General features: G+C 30.9%; 1 protein-coding gene across 1 annotated transcript in view; it reads left to right on the forward strand.

The window, feature by feature from the left end:
- LOC130440858 (ras-GEF domain-containing family member 1B-like) overlaps positions 1-18,943 on the forward strand; it is a 551,095-nt gene that overhangs the window by 65,360 nt on the left and 466,792 nt on the right. The window lies entirely within an intron of this gene.

Below are 18,943 nucleotides of genomic sequence, written 5' to 3' on the forward strand. Positions count from 1 at the left end.
TAGAAAAATTGTCATTTATCATCTCACACATTCAAGTGATTGGATTGCTTCTATTACAGTCTGTTACCAAACTTCGCAAAATGACTCAGTAATAAGCGATTTTAGACAAATAATGAAATGATGGCACACAAAACACATCATCAATAAGTTGTGTGACTAACAAAGAAAAACAGACTTTTTGTCAAAAGTCGATTTTATTCATCAATGTAATATCCTTCATGAGCAATACAATCATTCTAACATTTCTCTAACTTCTCTATGCTTTTTTTGAAAAAGTATTCAACTTTCGCATCAAAATAGGCTTTAGTTTCAGCAATTGCTTCTTCATTTGAGCTGAATTTGTTACCGAGCATTTTTTTAAGATCAGCGAATAGCCAGTAGTCACTGGGAGACAGATCTGGTGAATGAGGAAGCAATTCGAAGTGTAATTCGTTCAATTCAACCATCGTTGCCATCGACTTGTGACTTGGTGCATTGTTTTGTCAAACAGTATTTGTTTCTTCGAAGTATGAGGCCGTTTTTCCTTGATTTTTGCATTAAAACGATCCAACAACTCTGTGCAGAATTTGCTATTGATTGTCCCGTTCTTCTGGAGATAGCTGATGCGCATCTCCAAAATATTGAAGCCGTAATAAAAGTAGCTTCACTTAAATGTTACTGCCAAAACAAGGTAACTCCACTTTTACTCAATTCGCAGTTAAGTAGTCCATTTCATTAAAAAATGTTCGAAAAGCATACTGACAAAACCTGACAACTCCAAACAAACTGTTAAGGTAGGCAAAACAAGTCCAAAAAACCCAACTCCATTTTTACAACTTTTAGTCTGCTAAAACGAGATAAGTACAGTTGGATCTCAAAATAGAACAGTATTTTATCATTTAAAACCTTCTAGTTCACCAAAACAAGACAAAAAAAGTCAGTTAGCTTGTTTTTATATTTATATATAATTCTATAAGTATATTTTTATCATGAGAAACTAAGACATCTGCCAGATATTTGGTTTTTGCTGTACTGTTTTCGGTAAAATACACAATCTTTCTCACATTCAGTAAAATAATTGGCACTTAGTTTATTTTGATACTATTCGGAAATTCGGAAATACACACGTGATTCTGTATCCGCTGTTCGGATTTGTCTAAAGTTTTTCTATAAATATTACCTAAAACTTTGAGTTGTGGCGTGCACTTATTGTCGGAGTGTGAAAAATTTGAGATTTTTTAGTAGTTATATTAATTTAAAAATGTCTTCTCGGAGTTCTCGTATGTTGAAAATGGTGTTTAAACCTCATAATGGTAAGTGTATTATTATTAAATAAAACGTTTACATTCAACATTGTTATTTATTTCGTTTGTTAGGAGTCAAAATTCCGGTAAATAACTCACATAATAAGCCCAGTACCTCGAAAGAATGCTCTACTAATATAGAGGAAACAGCATTATTCAATCTAGATACCGAACCAGAGCGTGTACGTAATGAATTGGCAGCAATTTTAGACGATCCCAATTGCTCGATAAAAGACAAAGATTATGTGCCAGAATCAGACAGTTCTTCAGAAGAAGGTATATTTTTTGGTAAAGGTCTTCCCATTAACCCACAGAGATTGACTCAAAAAATGCATGCTCTAAACCTCGACTTATCAATATTCAGAAGAAGCAGGATTTGCCGAAGCTTTGCAAATCAGGGATAATCTCGGATGAATTTCACCAGTATTATTATCACAAGTCGTTACCAACGTCTAAGAACATGGAATATAGTATTCCTGAACCCGATGTTCAGGATAGTGATGTTCAAAGTGATATGGAGGACGAATAATTTTGTTCTGTCAAAGAAAGTGCTATAAACTTTTTGTTTTACTGAAAAAATTAAATTGTTTTTATGTTTCGGAATTTTTATGAGGATTGTTTTCTTTTGTTTTGTTACTTACTTTGATTTTTTTCAATTAATGAATCATTTTGAATCTGTGACGATTTTTCATTTCAATTTAAATTTTTAAAGGACGATTTCTCAAAATTTCAAATTATGGAATTAACCTGTTTTGGTAGTAACCCGACGATTTATTTTATTTTCTAAAATTGTCTTCACGCCCCCCATTATTGGAAACACCGCATTAGATGTTCTCGTTTCAATCACTTAGAATGCGTTGCAAAGCTAATGCTGAATAATTAATATTTGCAATCTTGGCATGGAATATTTTTATCGGCTCCTCTCAAGTATGAATACAGTTGGAGGTTAAATTATATAGTAGAAATATTGAACCTGAATCAAAGAATAGTTTAAAAAACTTAACAATATATCTCTATTTATACACAATAGGTATTATTATAGAACAAAACGTAGGCGGCATAAACGTATTAAATATTTCCGGTAGGTTGAATCAAATTTTACATTATACAAAGTTTGGTAGGTAGCAATTTTTTTATAGAATAGAAGGCGTTATTGTAATCTGGCTAATGTAAAATGATACGACAAGAAACGAATTGGTTTTATATATTCAAACAAACAATTTTTTATAACAATGAGACTTCTCAACATTCTCTAATGATGAGAGCCGAAGGAATTATAGGGCAAAAACATTATTTTATTTCATTTCCATTGATAGAAAATATACTTTTGCAAAACTAAAAATATAAACAACTCCATCAAAATGTATATTCTAGATTTGTTGAACAACGAGGTTCAACATGTCATATGATTGTTGGCGGTTCAATTCAAATTAAACGCAAACTATTAAGCATCTTTTAGAACTAACTAGAAGGGATTATTAATAACTCTACCAAGATGTATATCTCAATAGATTTTTTCGAACAATTTTATTTGGCTATGCTACCAAAAAAAGTGTTTGAAGTATAACGGTAGACAAATATATTTGCTTTGATGAACTATTAGACAATAAACAAAAATAAAACCGGAACTAGTTCCTACAAAATATGTGATTGATTATTTGCCCTACATTTGTAAGCATTATTGTGATTTTGAACTGTTATACATGAATGTACCAAATTAACAAAATATTCAAAGGCTATTTAATCAACAATTTAGATATTAATACCTTTGAGCAAAAGCAGTCTCAATTCCAGGAAATTTCCCATCCGAAGAATCTCTCAGTTGGCCAAGTTGTTTAAATTCAACACCCAATGTTGGAATAAGATGAAGCCTAGAATTTTTATACAATTCATCTAAAAAATTGGGATCCGAGCTGTTTTTGCAGCTAACTTTGTTTGTTCTGATTTTTATCAGTAGAAGAGGAAGCAACTGATTTATTACAATCAATATCATCAATACAAGATGAAATATCAGTTTCCATTTCTAATTTAAGTTCATCGTGCTTTAAGAGAAATAAAGAGAATAAACACAATTCCACTCATTTTTTTTAATAATTTAGATAAATTATAGCTGCTTCCAGTTCTATAATCGCCTACAGCAATAACATAGATCACCCAGAATCTTCGTGATTTTGTTGGGGCCGCTTCTACTTATGACGAGATAAACATTATTTTTTAATTCCAAACAACGGTTGTTATTCCACACGTAATCGGAAAAAGGGACAGTTAATCATTTCCTTGCCAACTTCCTCAAATCCCACCAAAAACAACATTAATTCCTGACTCTTATTCAGAGTTACCTATACCATCTTCGTATTAATTATCTGAAAGCTTCTATAGTTGTTGATACTTGTGGTCGTTCCTTCCAGAAAATCTTATTCGTATCATTATGGAAGTTATGTTAACTGTGCTCTTATCCTTTTTTTGGTGTCTACTTTTCTGTTGTAATCTAGTTCATTTTTTCTATTCTAATTCATTTTATAGGTTATTCTTTTTTTCTCTCTATTCTTAACATTTGCTATGCTATTTCTCATATACATTATAACCTTCATGTAATGAAACCAAATTTAAACGTTGCGCTCACGCGTTTGTTAGCGTAAACTTTACATTTGACATAATCCCACAGGAAAGAGTTCATAGGTGTTGGATCGGGACTGCGTGGAGGCTAATTTATGTCACCACTTCTGAACATCAAATTACCAGAGAAAAATGTCATGAACTTGTGACAGAGATCTATTGCATATGTATAAAATTGCTCCGTCTTGCTGGAACAATTTTCTTTGATTATAACCATCAAATTTTTGCTGTACAGACACGAAAAAGTCGTCCAACAACGGCACATAGTGCTCTGAATTAACTGTAACTGTGCGTCCACTTATATTGAGAAAAGTAAGTGCTTGTAACTCGATAAGTTTCTGTTTTGGTTCAGTTACACTCCAGTAGTGCGCTTGTTAACGTGTCCATTAAAATGAAAATGAGCTTTATGCTAAAACAAGATGTTGAACGTTAAAAACCACGTAATCATCTGGTTTACGATGTCAACCCTCTGACCAGCATCCTGAGGCTTCAATTCTTGCACCAATTGAATTTTTTAAGATTATACTCCAAATCTTTGTGTAAAAGGTGTAAAATATTTATGAACTCTGCATGTTTAAAGCAACAGCACGCTTTCAAATAGACGTGTCAGGCTCGTCATGAACAGACCGAGTGACACTCTCCACGTTTTCGACCGTTCTAGAAGACCTTGGATAAACTATGCAAGGCGAACTTTCTTTTGACACACCCTGGACCTACGTTCCAATATTCTCAAAACTTGTTTCAATATTCTCAAAACTTGTTTCAATATTCTCAAAACTTGTTTCAATATTCTCAAAACTTGTTTCAATATTCTCAAAACTTGTTTCAATATTTATTATTTATGTACACTATTTGTACATAATTCTTAATTTTAATAAGTATTTCATACTTTCATTATCTATTCTATCAATTTCCAAAAGTTCTAGGTTCTTTTATCCACATGTGACAAAGGGTCCGTATTCTGAAATAACTGAAGAGAAATCTCTTGATAGTAATTAATTACCACTGTTGGTCTAATTTACCTATAGATTGCGGAGAGACTCATTCTTTCTTATGTTTCGTTATAGAATCCTCAAAATTATATTATTTCATTATGTATTGTGAAGTTTTTCTGATACTTTTATCAAATAATTTTGTTTAGAAGACAGTCTACTTTCAAACTTCTATTTTACGCTTCTCATAATTGGTTGTAGATCAGCAGCAGATAGTATTTTGTCATATTATTTCACTCTGTAAACTCTATTTTCACTAGGTTTTTTCGTTATATTTATAATATAATTTCTATTTTTCGTATTACAACAAGGTTTCAAATAGACTTATGTTAAATCGATCATAACTTATGTGACACAGAACTGGTTTAATTCAATAATAGAAACGAATACAATGCGAAAATATCATTAAGAATTAAAGAACTAAGGATTTATGACATGAAGAAATTATATGTACAATAGTCGTAATACAGAGAAATATTAAGTCAAATTTCTTAATTCTCAAGAAAGGAAAGATCACAAATTGTACGTTTTAAGAAATATATTACTTGCTTCAGTAGTAATTTATATAATCCTTCAAAAATACCAACGCTGGAGAGAAAATATGTTTGAGCGTCCGTTAATACTGTTTCTAAATTACTTTTATCACAGTACTACTACATTATTTGACGTTGATAGTAATGGCAAGGATGATATACGTTCATAAAATTGTCATTTATGGAGTACGTTGATTCAGAACTCGATATGAGAGGTGTTGAGGCTGTTGAACTTAGATCTTGTTTCATAGTAGCTTCTAGAAACACACGTACTTTGGGTGGGTGGTTTCTAGTGGTCTATTCGTATTACGGGGCCGTCAAACAAAGACTTTGCACATATTGATAGTAATTGTTATTTTCATTTACATTTCATGAAAATTCGGAAAGCATTTTAGTGAATTTTATAAATGGAAATATATATTAAATATAATATGGAATGGAACATTTCAAAGGTCCATTTTAAACCAACTCTAATCATAGAGGGTGATTGATTACTATGATAAATTTCAGTGCCTCCTTTGTTCTTTGTAATATCAATTTGGAAATAAATTATTTACAATCTAAAAGAATACTGTACCATATCAAATTTACACTTTCAAAAATGAAACACTCTATATTTCCTTTATATTTGGATTCAGCTTGACTTCCTCATTACAGTAATATAGGGTTGTGATGTGTTCTATAAAAATCGTAATAAATTAAAAGAAATTCAGGAATGACGCTGACAGAGGGTGAATCCATGAATAAAAAAACTAATACATTATTTTCTCGGTTTTTTCCTGTATTTTACATGAGTATCGAAAAGTACTACCAACAAACTACTTATCAAGCATTCTTTTTGCCTAGAATTATTAGCCCTTGAGATACTTTGATTTTTCTATACAAAACAATGATTATGTACCTAAATAGAATTATTTGAAAATCAATTATGAGTTTGTTATGATTTATTTGTTTGGTACTATAGATGTTGAATTATAAATACAAAGAAACACCGAGTACATTACAAATAAATTCTCTCCCTTTCTTTCATAGCCTTATCTGTTACGAATGTTGTCTATTAATGGGGCTATTCTAATCTTATTTGTTGCGTTTCTAAATAGATCAACAGATGACACTCCAAATCACAAATAAATTATACGAAACAATAAAAATCTATCATATTTACTGTAGTATTCGTACACATATTAATTATCACAATAGTTGTTCTATATGACCTCCAAAGACATCTATGCAAGATTGAAAGCGATAATTGCAAGAGCTAATCGAATTTTTATAGTACATTCCGAAATTCTTTCCATATTCTCACAATCATGTACCTAATTTTTGTTATTGGAGGTATTTGGTATCGTTCTTAATGTAACCCCAGAAAAATAAGGCGATTTTATTGAAATCTCATGTCATTGGTGGCCACTCTACTGGTACAATTCTTTCGATCAATCTCTTAGGAAATAGTTCATTTACTTCCCCATTAATTAATTGATTAGCGAGAGTATGCGCACCATTATGTAAAAACGACATCCTTTGACGCGTGAGACTTCTTCAAATAAAAGATTTAATCTATATACATCTCAACATTTGAATGGTACTATTACATATTCACCAACAGTACCTCCCCACAAATTCAGCGACTGTTTGACTGTGTGTCACTATGTATGGATATTGGATATGGATTAGTTGATGAATAATAGTGAAAGCTTTGTCTGTTAACACAACCGTTTTTATTAAACGTGCGTTTATCTTCTTATTAGCGTGCCGTATCAAGTCCCCTTGACGCAAAACTCTCTCTATATGGAGCTAGTCTAAATAACTGTCCTGCTTCTCTTATCCCAGTTCGTTCTCTAATATTCTTCAACCAAAAGGCTTATTTCCTTGCAATTCCTCTACGAAATTCAACTTTACCCATCATAATGAACCGGAGGATATTAAATGGGCTGTGTGTCCCAAATAAGCTATTTTCCTGCATTTAATGTTATCCACCAACACACGAACCGCATTTACTCTGTTAAGGACTGCATCGTTTGTTTGCATAGCGGTCCACGGTATCTTGAGCGTACATCTATATAACCACATTTCAAAAGCCTCTAAGCAATTAATGGTAAGTATTTTTAAAGTAAATGCTTCGACACCACATAAGAGAACTGACCATATGTAACATTTGATCATCCATTTCCGGAAATTTTAAATTACCATTAGAGAAGAGTGATCTTATTTTAAAAAATGTTATACGAGCTACCTCAATTCTACATTTTATTTCCTTATCGTTGTTCAGTAATGTAGGAACCACTATATTTCAAACTGGACATTCTGAATTGTTTGTCATTTTACCTGTAGCTGAGTGTCATGGTACGGCAAGCGACTAAAAACCATATTTCTTGTTTTAGAACAGTTAATGTTCAGACCCATGTGTCTTCCCACTCTGTCAATGGCGTTTAAAAGGCATTGCAGTCCATTCAATTCGTCATCACAGTACAACCGTATCGTTTACCGTAAATTTTTACACTTTATAATAAGTTGTGCCTAGCTTGCTTAAAGATCTTATCTGAATACAAATTAAATAGAAGTGGTGAGAGTATGCAACATTGTCTGACTCCTCTTCTGTCGATTTTCAGTTGATTCGAACGCTCGCTGTTTGGCGCCAATTAACTTTTTCGATGATTCTTACGTCGAAACTATCAACTCCTTTTTGTTTAAGATATTCATTAACTTGGCGTGTTGTAGTCGATCGAATGCCTTTTCGTAATCGATAAAGACTGCAAATACTTCTTTCCGTTGGCCCCGGCATTTTTGTAGTAATATATTTAGTGTAAAAAGTGCTTCTAGTGTTCCCGATCCATTTCTGAAGCCGAATTGAGTTTTGTCTTGATCTTTTTCGCACTTATGTCTGATTCTAGCGTGGATGAATCTTAAGAATATTTTTATTGTGTGAATCATGAGACTTATGATGGTATAGTCGCTACAGTGCTTTGGACATTGTTTTTTTGATAAAGTTATAAATTCGGATTTTAACTAGTCTTCTGGAATTTCAGCAATTGAATAAATATGATTGAAAAGTTTGACTAATATTCGTATGTTTTCTTACTTGTTTTTTGCCCACTTTGTAGCATGTATCACATCTGACTTTAGTATTTCTGGTCATTCGCCTTCATCAAATGCCATTGGTCCTTCTGATTTAGAGTCATTATACAGTTCCTTGATAAACACATACCAAGTTGTTCGAATTTCTTTTTCATCTATGATTATTTTTCCTTTCGAATCCCTTAAGGTCTGAGGAGTTTTCTTGTTGTATAGGCCAGCTACATCTCTGAATTTTTTAAACATATTGAACGTGTCTTATTTCTCTTGTAATTCTTTCATTTCAATGCATTTATCTTTCATCTAATCTTTATTGGCCACTCTTATTTTTTGTTTGATTATTTTCTGTATCTATTCATATTTTTCTCTAATATTTTACTGCCGTCTTCTTTGCTCCATCAAATCTAGGATTTCGTCAGTCATCATCATTATTGTTTTAAGTGTCTTGGACTGGTTTTAGTGTTTTTCTATTATTTTGGAAATGTGATCCTGTACTGTCAACTTCATGTTTTATTTGTTTCAGTTGGCTGTTACTATCTTTTTCAATTTGTGTTTTGCTGTTCTCTCTGATATCCAGTTTTATATTTTGTAAAAGTGTATTTTGTTTATGTCAAGTATTCTTAGTACATTGTAGTAGGTCAGTTCTTTTTTGCTGGATATACTGTTTACACTTGTGTGTGGGTTTTTAGTAACTGACAGATAAACATGGGCTGCAGTTTCTTCTGTCACATATATTATTATTATGTAGAATTCTGATTCAAAATATGCAATAATATGTAGGATGCTTCATTTAAATGCAGCTTTATAATGGCACAGCATTCTGGAATAATCCATAGCACATAGGATGTACTAAACTTTATCACACTAATCAATCACCCTGTAGATTATTTTCCAATTCTAGGACAAAATATAGTTCCTGTTGATAAGTAATGGACATTAAATTACAGAGAGTACTTAGTTTCTCAATAGAATATTGGAGGTGATGCAAATATTAAAATTTTGAGAATCACACTCGACGATAACTTTTACATTCAATGTAAAGGTAGTGAAAGAGATCCAAAATATTGACATATATTAGATCTTAGATGGACAAAATATATTCAATGAAGTACTATTAGACATACCCGCTTGTAGTTTGTACCGACAGTCAATCGTCAGGTACAAAAGTTATCCAGCTAACTTAGTCTAATATAATGTATTAACAGTTTGCCCAAGCTTCAGGAATTCGAAATAATCAACTCACCTACGTGATTCATTTGCAAAGAGCCACTGCCTTTCGAATTTTGGATTAATGGAGCAAGAATTTTCATGATTTTCTTTATCGACGTAATTTCTAGATCACGTATAATAAGGATCTAAAATTGTTCAGGAATCAATTATCTAAAACTTATTAATATACGAGTATGACTGTATAGTAATGAGACTAGTGCTACTACAGAAAAATTATACATGCACTAAAGTTTAGTGACTGTCAGCTGTTTAGCCTGAAGCCTATTCTTTCGAATGCGAAGTCAACCGTGACAAACGAGTGTAGCCATGGCATTCGTTTATATTATATATTTGTTGTTTTTTGTTATGCAATAAAAATGATGGAGCGATGGATTTTACATTAAACTTGGAAAAACTGCAACTGAAACTTTAAATTTATTGGAACAAAGGTATGGAAATGAATGTTTGTTGCGTCTAAGTGTTTTTGATTGGTTTAAGCGTTTTCAAAATGCCGAGATGTTGAAGATTTATGTTCAGATCGCCTGTCTACCTCAAAAACGGATGAAATTATCAGTAATTTTGTTTGACCTCTCCGGCGGCTCAGAATTCGATCGATTGCTGAATCTATAGAAAATGATAAAGAATATTTGCATCAAATTTTACATCAAAATTTTAACTTGTGTTAAAGCACTTGGAAAAGTGTGTACGAAACTGATAAACTGTCCGTCAGTAGGTCCCACATCCCAGTATTAAACCACTTACCTTGTTCGCCCGATGTTGTATCTTGCGACTGGAACCTCTTTCCTAAAGAAAAGGAGTATAATATATAATTAAATTATTTTATATCACCAATTTCGTCATTTAATAGCCACACCTCGTATTAGTATTTTTTTTAATTCATAAAAAAAAAACAAAAAAAGCGATAAAGAACGAATTGTCAGAATTAATGAATATATGAATTATTACACTAGTTTCCCTTGATATAAGATTGATGAAACTATCAATGATTTTATAGAAGTTACTCTCATTTTTTTAAATATTTTTTGCTTTTTCACATTATAAACATCGAGGACATGAAATAACAGATGTGTTGTTAATGTCAATTCTATTTTGAAAAATTCAGATGCATTGAAGTAAATAGAAAGAAAAATGTTGGACAATATACAATATGTTATATTTGAATAAGATGCCTTTTATCAGCATTCATTTCACGTTTCCACAGTTTCCAAATGTCCACAGTAATGTTCCATAGTGTAAGGATCTCACCGACTGTGATACCTTTCAACCATTACTTTTAAATTTTATTGAAAGCGCTCATATTATTCCTCATTATTTTCTGAATTATCCAGAGATGACTAGTGGGATAGTGGAACTTAATATTTATATTTGCTTTATAATGTGTTAACTAGGAAATTTTCGTCTAATAACAAAAAACCTTTCCACTCGATTATAAAGGACTAAGACTAAAGGAAAAGGACTAATTATATTAAAATTTTTCACAGTATTTTTGTAACACTTGTGAATATAGATTTATTAAGCATTAAAAATATATATTGAGAAGAAAGGTTTTGTTTTCTATTACCATATGGAATATTCTATCTTCATATCCAGTGTAAATGCAGTGGATAATTCATTAGTGTGAAGATTTAATGGGTACTATTTTGATTATTATAATATAATACATGTTAAGTGATTTAAGTGTCTCTATCGGATCAAGATTCCCACTAAACAATCTACCTGTTATGAGAACAAATCATATTGCAAAGTTTAAGCGAAGAAATCAATCAAAAACGGCCGCATTTGACTAAGAAAAAAGTGTTTCATTAAGTCAAGTATCAACTCATTCATTCGTTGCTGCAATTCATGAACACTTTTCGCCAGATTTAGCCGTCACGGATTATTTTCTGTTCACACTTGAAAAAATGGGAAGGCGATGTCGGCAGTTAATGGTTATTTTGAGGAGCATCACGATTCTTATTTTAAAGAGGTATCGAACTTATTGAACATCGTTGGGAAAATTGTATGGAGTTAAAAGGAGATTACGTTGAAAAATAATTATATTTTGTTCCAAAATTTTTGTGTTTTCCTTGTTGGGTCAGGTATTTCTGGGGCCATCCTCGTACATTTTTCGAAATACATTCAAATTTACTCTTTCGGCTTTTAATTTTTGAGTCGATTCCAATTATTTCTTTACTTGACATGGCGATTTCAAAATTTGTTATTTTCTGCCATATCCCATACATTAGGTTTGGACATTATCTTGAGATAGTGGTTCGAAATAATCTTTAAATTAATTCTATGCCCATAGCAACATTTCAATTTTTTATTGCAAATTTCCATGTTTCCTTAATTTAGTTGGCGTTGTAATTATTGTATTACAAATCTTTGGAAATCGAACATAAATAGTTTCGTTTGAAGACGAGTAGGTACGTTGTTGTTGAAACGCATGTTATGAGAGTGTTATTGTGAGTAATTTTTTTAGTAAACTAACATTCTTTTTTTACATAATTCATAATAAACAGTAAGAAACTGTCTGCTTTATCGACAAATCGATTTCATTAAACGATACAGAATAAAGAAAACGAAACACCAATTTGCAATATGTTTATGTTCAAAATCAACAACATCTCACAAACAACTACAGTGTGTGATTATTTGCAAGATACAATGCGAATACGGTCTAGTTTTCCTAATTGAACTAATTGGTATTATATACACAACAACATAAATCACGGAATGTTTCTTATATCATTATATCAAATTTAAGAGATGAAAGAACATAACTGTGAACAATATATGTATAACGGTTCAATTAATTGTGTATTATGATTACATATACTATTTCTCAGAATTCATTCATTAGTATATTATTCTATAGAAGAAAGAAGATTAATAATTTTACTAGATATTATGTAAGAGATTGAGTTCACACACCAGACTTTGATACATCTGTATCAGGTATAATACGATAGAATATTTTTTATAACGAATTCTTATAAGTTTGATTGTTTTGTCCAACATTTAGAGATAAATTATGTACGTGAGCAGTTATTTTGCTATGAGGAATCTTTTTTTAAAACTTTTGGTTGCAATTAGAGACTATTCACAACCACTTTTTAAACAGCCGGAAGGTGAACACAAATCGAAAAGCATTGGAAACATAAGAATGAACATAAAACGAGGAATACAAAAGACTAAAAAGAATAATTAGATGCAAAAAATGAGAGTTTTCTGAGAAGTTTCCGACCCAACAGAGTAACCGGACATTTTTATCCATAATTATTTTTACGTTTTTACTCCTTTTAAGTCTATACACATATCGATGTTTTTATCCAAATTATAATTGTAGTCTTTTTCATCAAACAATTATGCAAATTCCTCTTCTGTTATTGTTTTACCCTTCTGGAGATAGTCGATGAACACAATTCCATGACTACCCCAGTATATGGTCGTCACCACTTTTCTGGCCGTCTTTGTCTTTTGTGGAGCAGTTTAGCTCCACTGTCTTGATTGTTTTTTAGTTTTAGGATTGCAAGGGTGGATCTGGGATTCATCAACATTTATGAATAGACTGAAAAATAGGACTCATTTTGCTCAAACCACATCAATAATGCTTGGGAAATGTTCAATCCAATACGCTTTTGGGTTCAAAGTAAGCAATCATTGGATTGGAAAGAAGCCAAACTAATCATTCAAAATGACTGAATTTGTAGTAACTTTTATTGATAAGTGCTGACATAGTCTGGCGCTGGAAAATTTTTAGACAACCTTCGGATTATGTGAATAAGTATAATACTACCAATATATATTACAGACAAATGGTAGAGTACATATACAAAATGATCATAAAAAAATTGAAATAAAAACAGAAAGAGCTAGTGAAGGGGATTAAATAATAATAAAATGAATGTTGAGAAAGAAAGAAATAGTGGTGGAAAATATGTAAAGAAGCATGGAAATCCCAAAAAACTATCAAGAGAAATAATAATATCTATACACCTAAAAGGAAAACGAACAAATCTAGAAAATTAAGACCGATATGTTAAACTAATTTCATTTAAATTTCATTTAAAATCTGAATAAGAATTTTTGGGGCAAGATTGGAAGAATATGTGCATTCTAGGTTGGATTAACTGCAAGTATATCTTCCCCAGAACAGGTGAAGTATATTTTGAACATTTATACGAGGGTTGCTACGTAAGTTTTGAGATAGACAAATAAAAACAAATATTTATATTTGAATATGGCATTACTATTTTTTCTCTATTGATTTTAATACTTTTTTCCATGTAGAATCATTTCTTCCATTCTGATCGAGATAATTCCAAAAGATGTGATTTGAATTCATCATTCCCTTCTTCGGGCATAGAAAAACGTTAACCTCGAAATTTATTTTTGATCAGCGATATAATTCCATTTTTTGACCAAGATCAATGTTCCAAGTATGTATAAACAACTCAAATAGCACTCGTATGACAACAGGTTCTAAGTACGTTCACCAATAAAATGGTCGAATTTTATGTCAGATTGGACATTCGCATCAGTGTTGCTATATCTCTAAACTTAAGTATCAACCCTCGTAGATCTGAGAAAGGCTTTTCATAAAATAGGTAAAGGTAAAATGGAAAAATGTTTAGATGAAATTCAAATACCAACAAAACTAGTGAAAGCAATAAAAAGCTCATGAGAAACCTGAATGTGTCAGATACATATTGAAAAAAGAATTTTTGAAACAAAAGAAATAAAACAAGTAGAAATTTTAAACAAATTGTTATTGTTTGGTTATGGGTAACAAGGCAATAAACATAATTAACTAAATATTCCTAATAAGTTAGATATTAGATAACTTAGAAATTGGATATGCGGATAAGATAATATTGATTGCGATTTTAAATAAAATGCAGAAGTTAATAATTATATGGAATATAGAGGCTGAAAGACCGAAAATGTGAATACACAAAAAAGCAAGATGCTCATCAAGAATGTCTTCAAACAGATTTTGATTCTTTTCGTAACGGCATGCATGTAACGGCACCAACTGGAATAACTAAGATCAGTCCTAGTACTATAGACTATGTCGTATCATCGTATGATCCAGAATCCACCGATTGTACTGTCTTTAATTCAGGTTTCTCCGATCATGAAGCAGTGATAACAAAATTTTCGGTAAAATCCGTACTAAAAATGTCACTCACAAATTATGCCGTACCTTTTCGGAACAAAATTTTAAAACTTCCAGCACAGTCGTCAAACAACTGTTTGGAACATGCTCTCTGGTGATGTGGATTTCAAATTTTCTAGATTCATAAAAACACTAACTAGTCTGACATCTTAGAAAGATTGGTCAAAAAGAAGCTTTTATCATTTTTGTTTAAATATAAAATAGTTATTACCCATCAATTTGGGTTTTTAAGTAACAAATGCACAAATGATGCTGTACATATCTCTCCTTAATAATGTGTATTCTAGCCTAAACAGCCATCACTCCACTGCAACAACTTTTTAGGATTTTTCCGAGGCTTTTGATTGTGTTAATAATAATATTTTAATCAACAAATTGCCGTACTACGGTTTCAGAGGAACACCTCTCGCATAGCATACCTTAGCAACAGAAGTCAACTTGTAAGGGTTGATACAACGATGTCATGTTGCAAGTTAATAGAATTTTATATTCTTTAATCTAATATTTAATCGGACTAAACAGCAGGCAGTGAGTCCTTTTGATAATCATTGTGGCTTTATTCTGTATATTGTAATTTTGTTTTATTTGTATCTTTATTTAGTTATTCTTTTTTGGAAATAAAGTATATCTCTCTCTATCAGTGCTGCAATATCTAGTCATAATAGAAGAACGGCTAATACGGACAAAACAAGAAAATATATAAAACTTTGTGTATAGCTGAGATGGTAATAATTTTCTTGAAAATAAATGAAATATGTCTACCTTGATTTGAAGAGAGATGCACTTAACCACAGTATTTGTATAACAACTTTACAAAACTGTTAAAAAAGTTAAATGTCAAAGGGTGTCGAGTGATACTTCTTTTGAAAGATTTTGATTTCGCAATAACTGTTTTTAATTTTGAATTTTCTGGATTTAAAAATATGAACACGGAATATAAAATTTATCTTACGTAATTTCTAGAATGCTCGCCGTTGACTTACTCTGATATTTTCAAATAATTTCTAAGCAGTGAAAAAATCAATAACCGATGACGTAAATATTGTAGAGATTTAAGTTTTGTTGATATCAAATAATTACAGATAAAGAAATCTGAAGGATAAGAATCAATCCAAAGAGAAAATTAATATAGAACTGTGATAGAAGTTACGAAAAGAGAAAGCGTGGAGGAAGTGAAGGAATATTTTTGATAGTTTTGGGAGAGGTCAGATGTGATTGGCAAATAATGACGTATGAAGATTTTATTGGTTGTGCAGATTTACTTTGCGATTCAACTTGCCAATTTTCAGTAACATTAACATTTGACATCAAAACATCTGTTCTCATTGCATTTTTGAATGTAATCAGAATTTTTTCAAAGTTTACTCAAAAAATATAACGAATGAAATTACTGTTCATATATTTTTCTTAATTAATAATATAGATAAGTACTAATAATACTTTGTGTATCGTGAACATTAAAATAACATCTAAAATATAGATAATACAGATGATATAGATATATAATAAATTAAATTATTATAATATAAAAAATACGTTGTATATTGGCATTTACAGGAGAGCTGTGCTACGGCATAATAGCTTTTCGTATCTGATAAAACGATGATTATAGGATTATGCTTCTGATCGAAGGAAATGTTCCAATAAATGAATATATTTGTTGATTCAAGATATATTTTAACTTTCATAATCATAATCTATTTCATTTGCAGTCATTGTGGTTTTTTTATATTTAATATTTCGGTTTACAGTTCGTTGCGTGAGTTCTGTCACTAACGGATGAAGAAATAAAAAACTAAAAAATCTGATCTTCGAGATTAAAGTAGAGTAGCACGGAATTATAGTAATTTAACCAATGTGACATTGACGCATGGATGTTTTTTTTTAAATAAGCTTATCGTGAACATTAGAGTAACTTTCTTAACCTAGAATACTAAACAAAGCTGCAATGCTCTACAGGGTGTCATTGTACAACTTATCATTCAATATTTTCCTTCTTGTAAATGAAATTCAAATGAATAGTTCAATGGTATTCAAATTTCATATCATTTGGAAAATAGCTTCCATAAAATTACGTTTTTATGTTATAGACATAATATTGACTCCGTTTAATAGACATGGTTATAAATTCAGATAGCACTGTATCAACCCTTATATAACAGAAATAAATCTAATTATATGCGCACTCTTAGTCTGTTTTAATTGACGATAAAGAAACTCCGCATCCTCTCTGCCACCGTTACTTTTATTGTTTTTGAGCAAAAACTAGCTCAGAAAATTTTAACGATTTAGTACTATTGTTGAGAAAACTTAAGAAACAACGATTTACATTTTTCAAGAAAAAAACGGAAGAGTTGGAAAGAGCGCATGAGGGATGTCATTTTAGGATCATCCATCCTTTTCAGCGGATTTATTTGAAAATTTGCAGAATCTCGAGAAAAATTATTGAAAAAGTAACTTGAAATGCTTAGAATATTTTTATCGTTCTGATGTACTCAATCAGTTTATAAAATGTAATTCTTTAAACAATATTTAGAAGTTTCTAGAATTAAACTCTCAAAAAAACTGACAAAAATTTCAGTCACATGATTTATTTTCACAGTAAGTATTTCAAATCATTTTTTATATTTATATATATTTGATAAGACTGAGTTGAAAGGCTATTAAAGATTCTTGTAAAAATGACAGAAAATAAATTGAATAATTCGTTTTCAGGATTATGTACGGAGTAAGTTTGTTGTGCAATTGGTACACACCAAAATATTTAAATAATGTAGGGTAGAACGGAAATGAGGTCATATACCTTTCCCCATAATTCATCAACCACCTGAGTTCATGAAACCAAATCGGTCATGGGACTTTATCTAACCGACTAAACAAAGCGCAAACATATAATATTGTATATAAAATCTAGGGATCTTGTGTGATAATTATTATGAAATCAAGCGAATGTTATGTCGATCAGAAGAGACAGATCATTCTTAGAATATCAATTATTGTAATGATATAATATATAAACTGTTGCTTTTTGTTTTTTGTTGCTACAATTTCTCTCATTATTTGCAAAGTTTTTTCATCATTATGTCTTCAATATTTTTCACATTACTAGTTTTCTACAATAAAAATGATTCTTCAAATTTTGTGAATTATGTAGTAGCTGCTCAAATTTTGTTATCTGATATTCCTAATTCGGATAATCAGCAAAAGAAATTGTTTCGTCTTTAAAATAACGATGGTAAGAGAATCTCCTGTGAAGCTATTTTGAACAAGAAGTTCATAATTGTAAAAAAACAAAAATCAATTATCGTGTGCCAATTAGCCCGTCATTTGTTTCATCAAATATTTGTCCGATTTATCATAATTTCCAAAAAAAAATTAATATGTTGCCGACCTCCAGCTCAATGCAATTCAAATAATCAGTTCTGAGCTCTAAATGTACTTTTTTCCAACATCGCATTCCAGAGGCAACAACTAAAAAGTAAAATTTAATAACTTTGACTTAATATCATCCTTCATATTAGCTAGTAAGTTGTTTCTAATAAATTTTTCTGTGCAATATGTAGTGCTCATAAAATTGCCTTTGCATATTTATTTGCTGTTCTTCTATTTTTTCGCTCAATAAGTTTTATAAAGGAAATTTTTTAAATTCATTTCCGAACAAAATCGTATTTTCCATTTGTTTGGGGTATAAAACGAATCTTGGAACATAGTTTTATGTGGCTTTATTATTTTATATCAATATTAATTTTTTGTGATAATTTATTCGGAAAAAAAGTTGGCGTGGTGGACCGTAGGAACGAACAACTCTTTTAAAACAATCCCCAAAGGTTTCGATAGGATTTGATCTGATGTTAACATTATTTCAATCAGTATTCTATTTGGTACCATCTGGTCTATCTAAGCTAAGTGAATTCGGTGGTGTTAATCGTGAAGAATGAAAAATTGTTAGGTAGTGATGGTTTTATTATAAGAAAAAAATAGATTGAGATTTAAAAAGTATATCTGTAGTATCTTCTTGGGGATTTCAAGTATATTTTGCGCATTTAAAAAACTCTA

Source organism: Diorhabda sublineata, chromosome 2, assembly GCF_026230105.1.
Source record: "Diorhabda sublineata isolate icDioSubl1.1 chromosome 2, icDioSubl1.1, whole genome shotgun sequence".
NCBI classification, from domain to species: Eukaryota; Metazoa; Arthropoda; class Insecta; order Coleoptera; family Chrysomelidae; genus Diorhabda; species Diorhabda sublineata.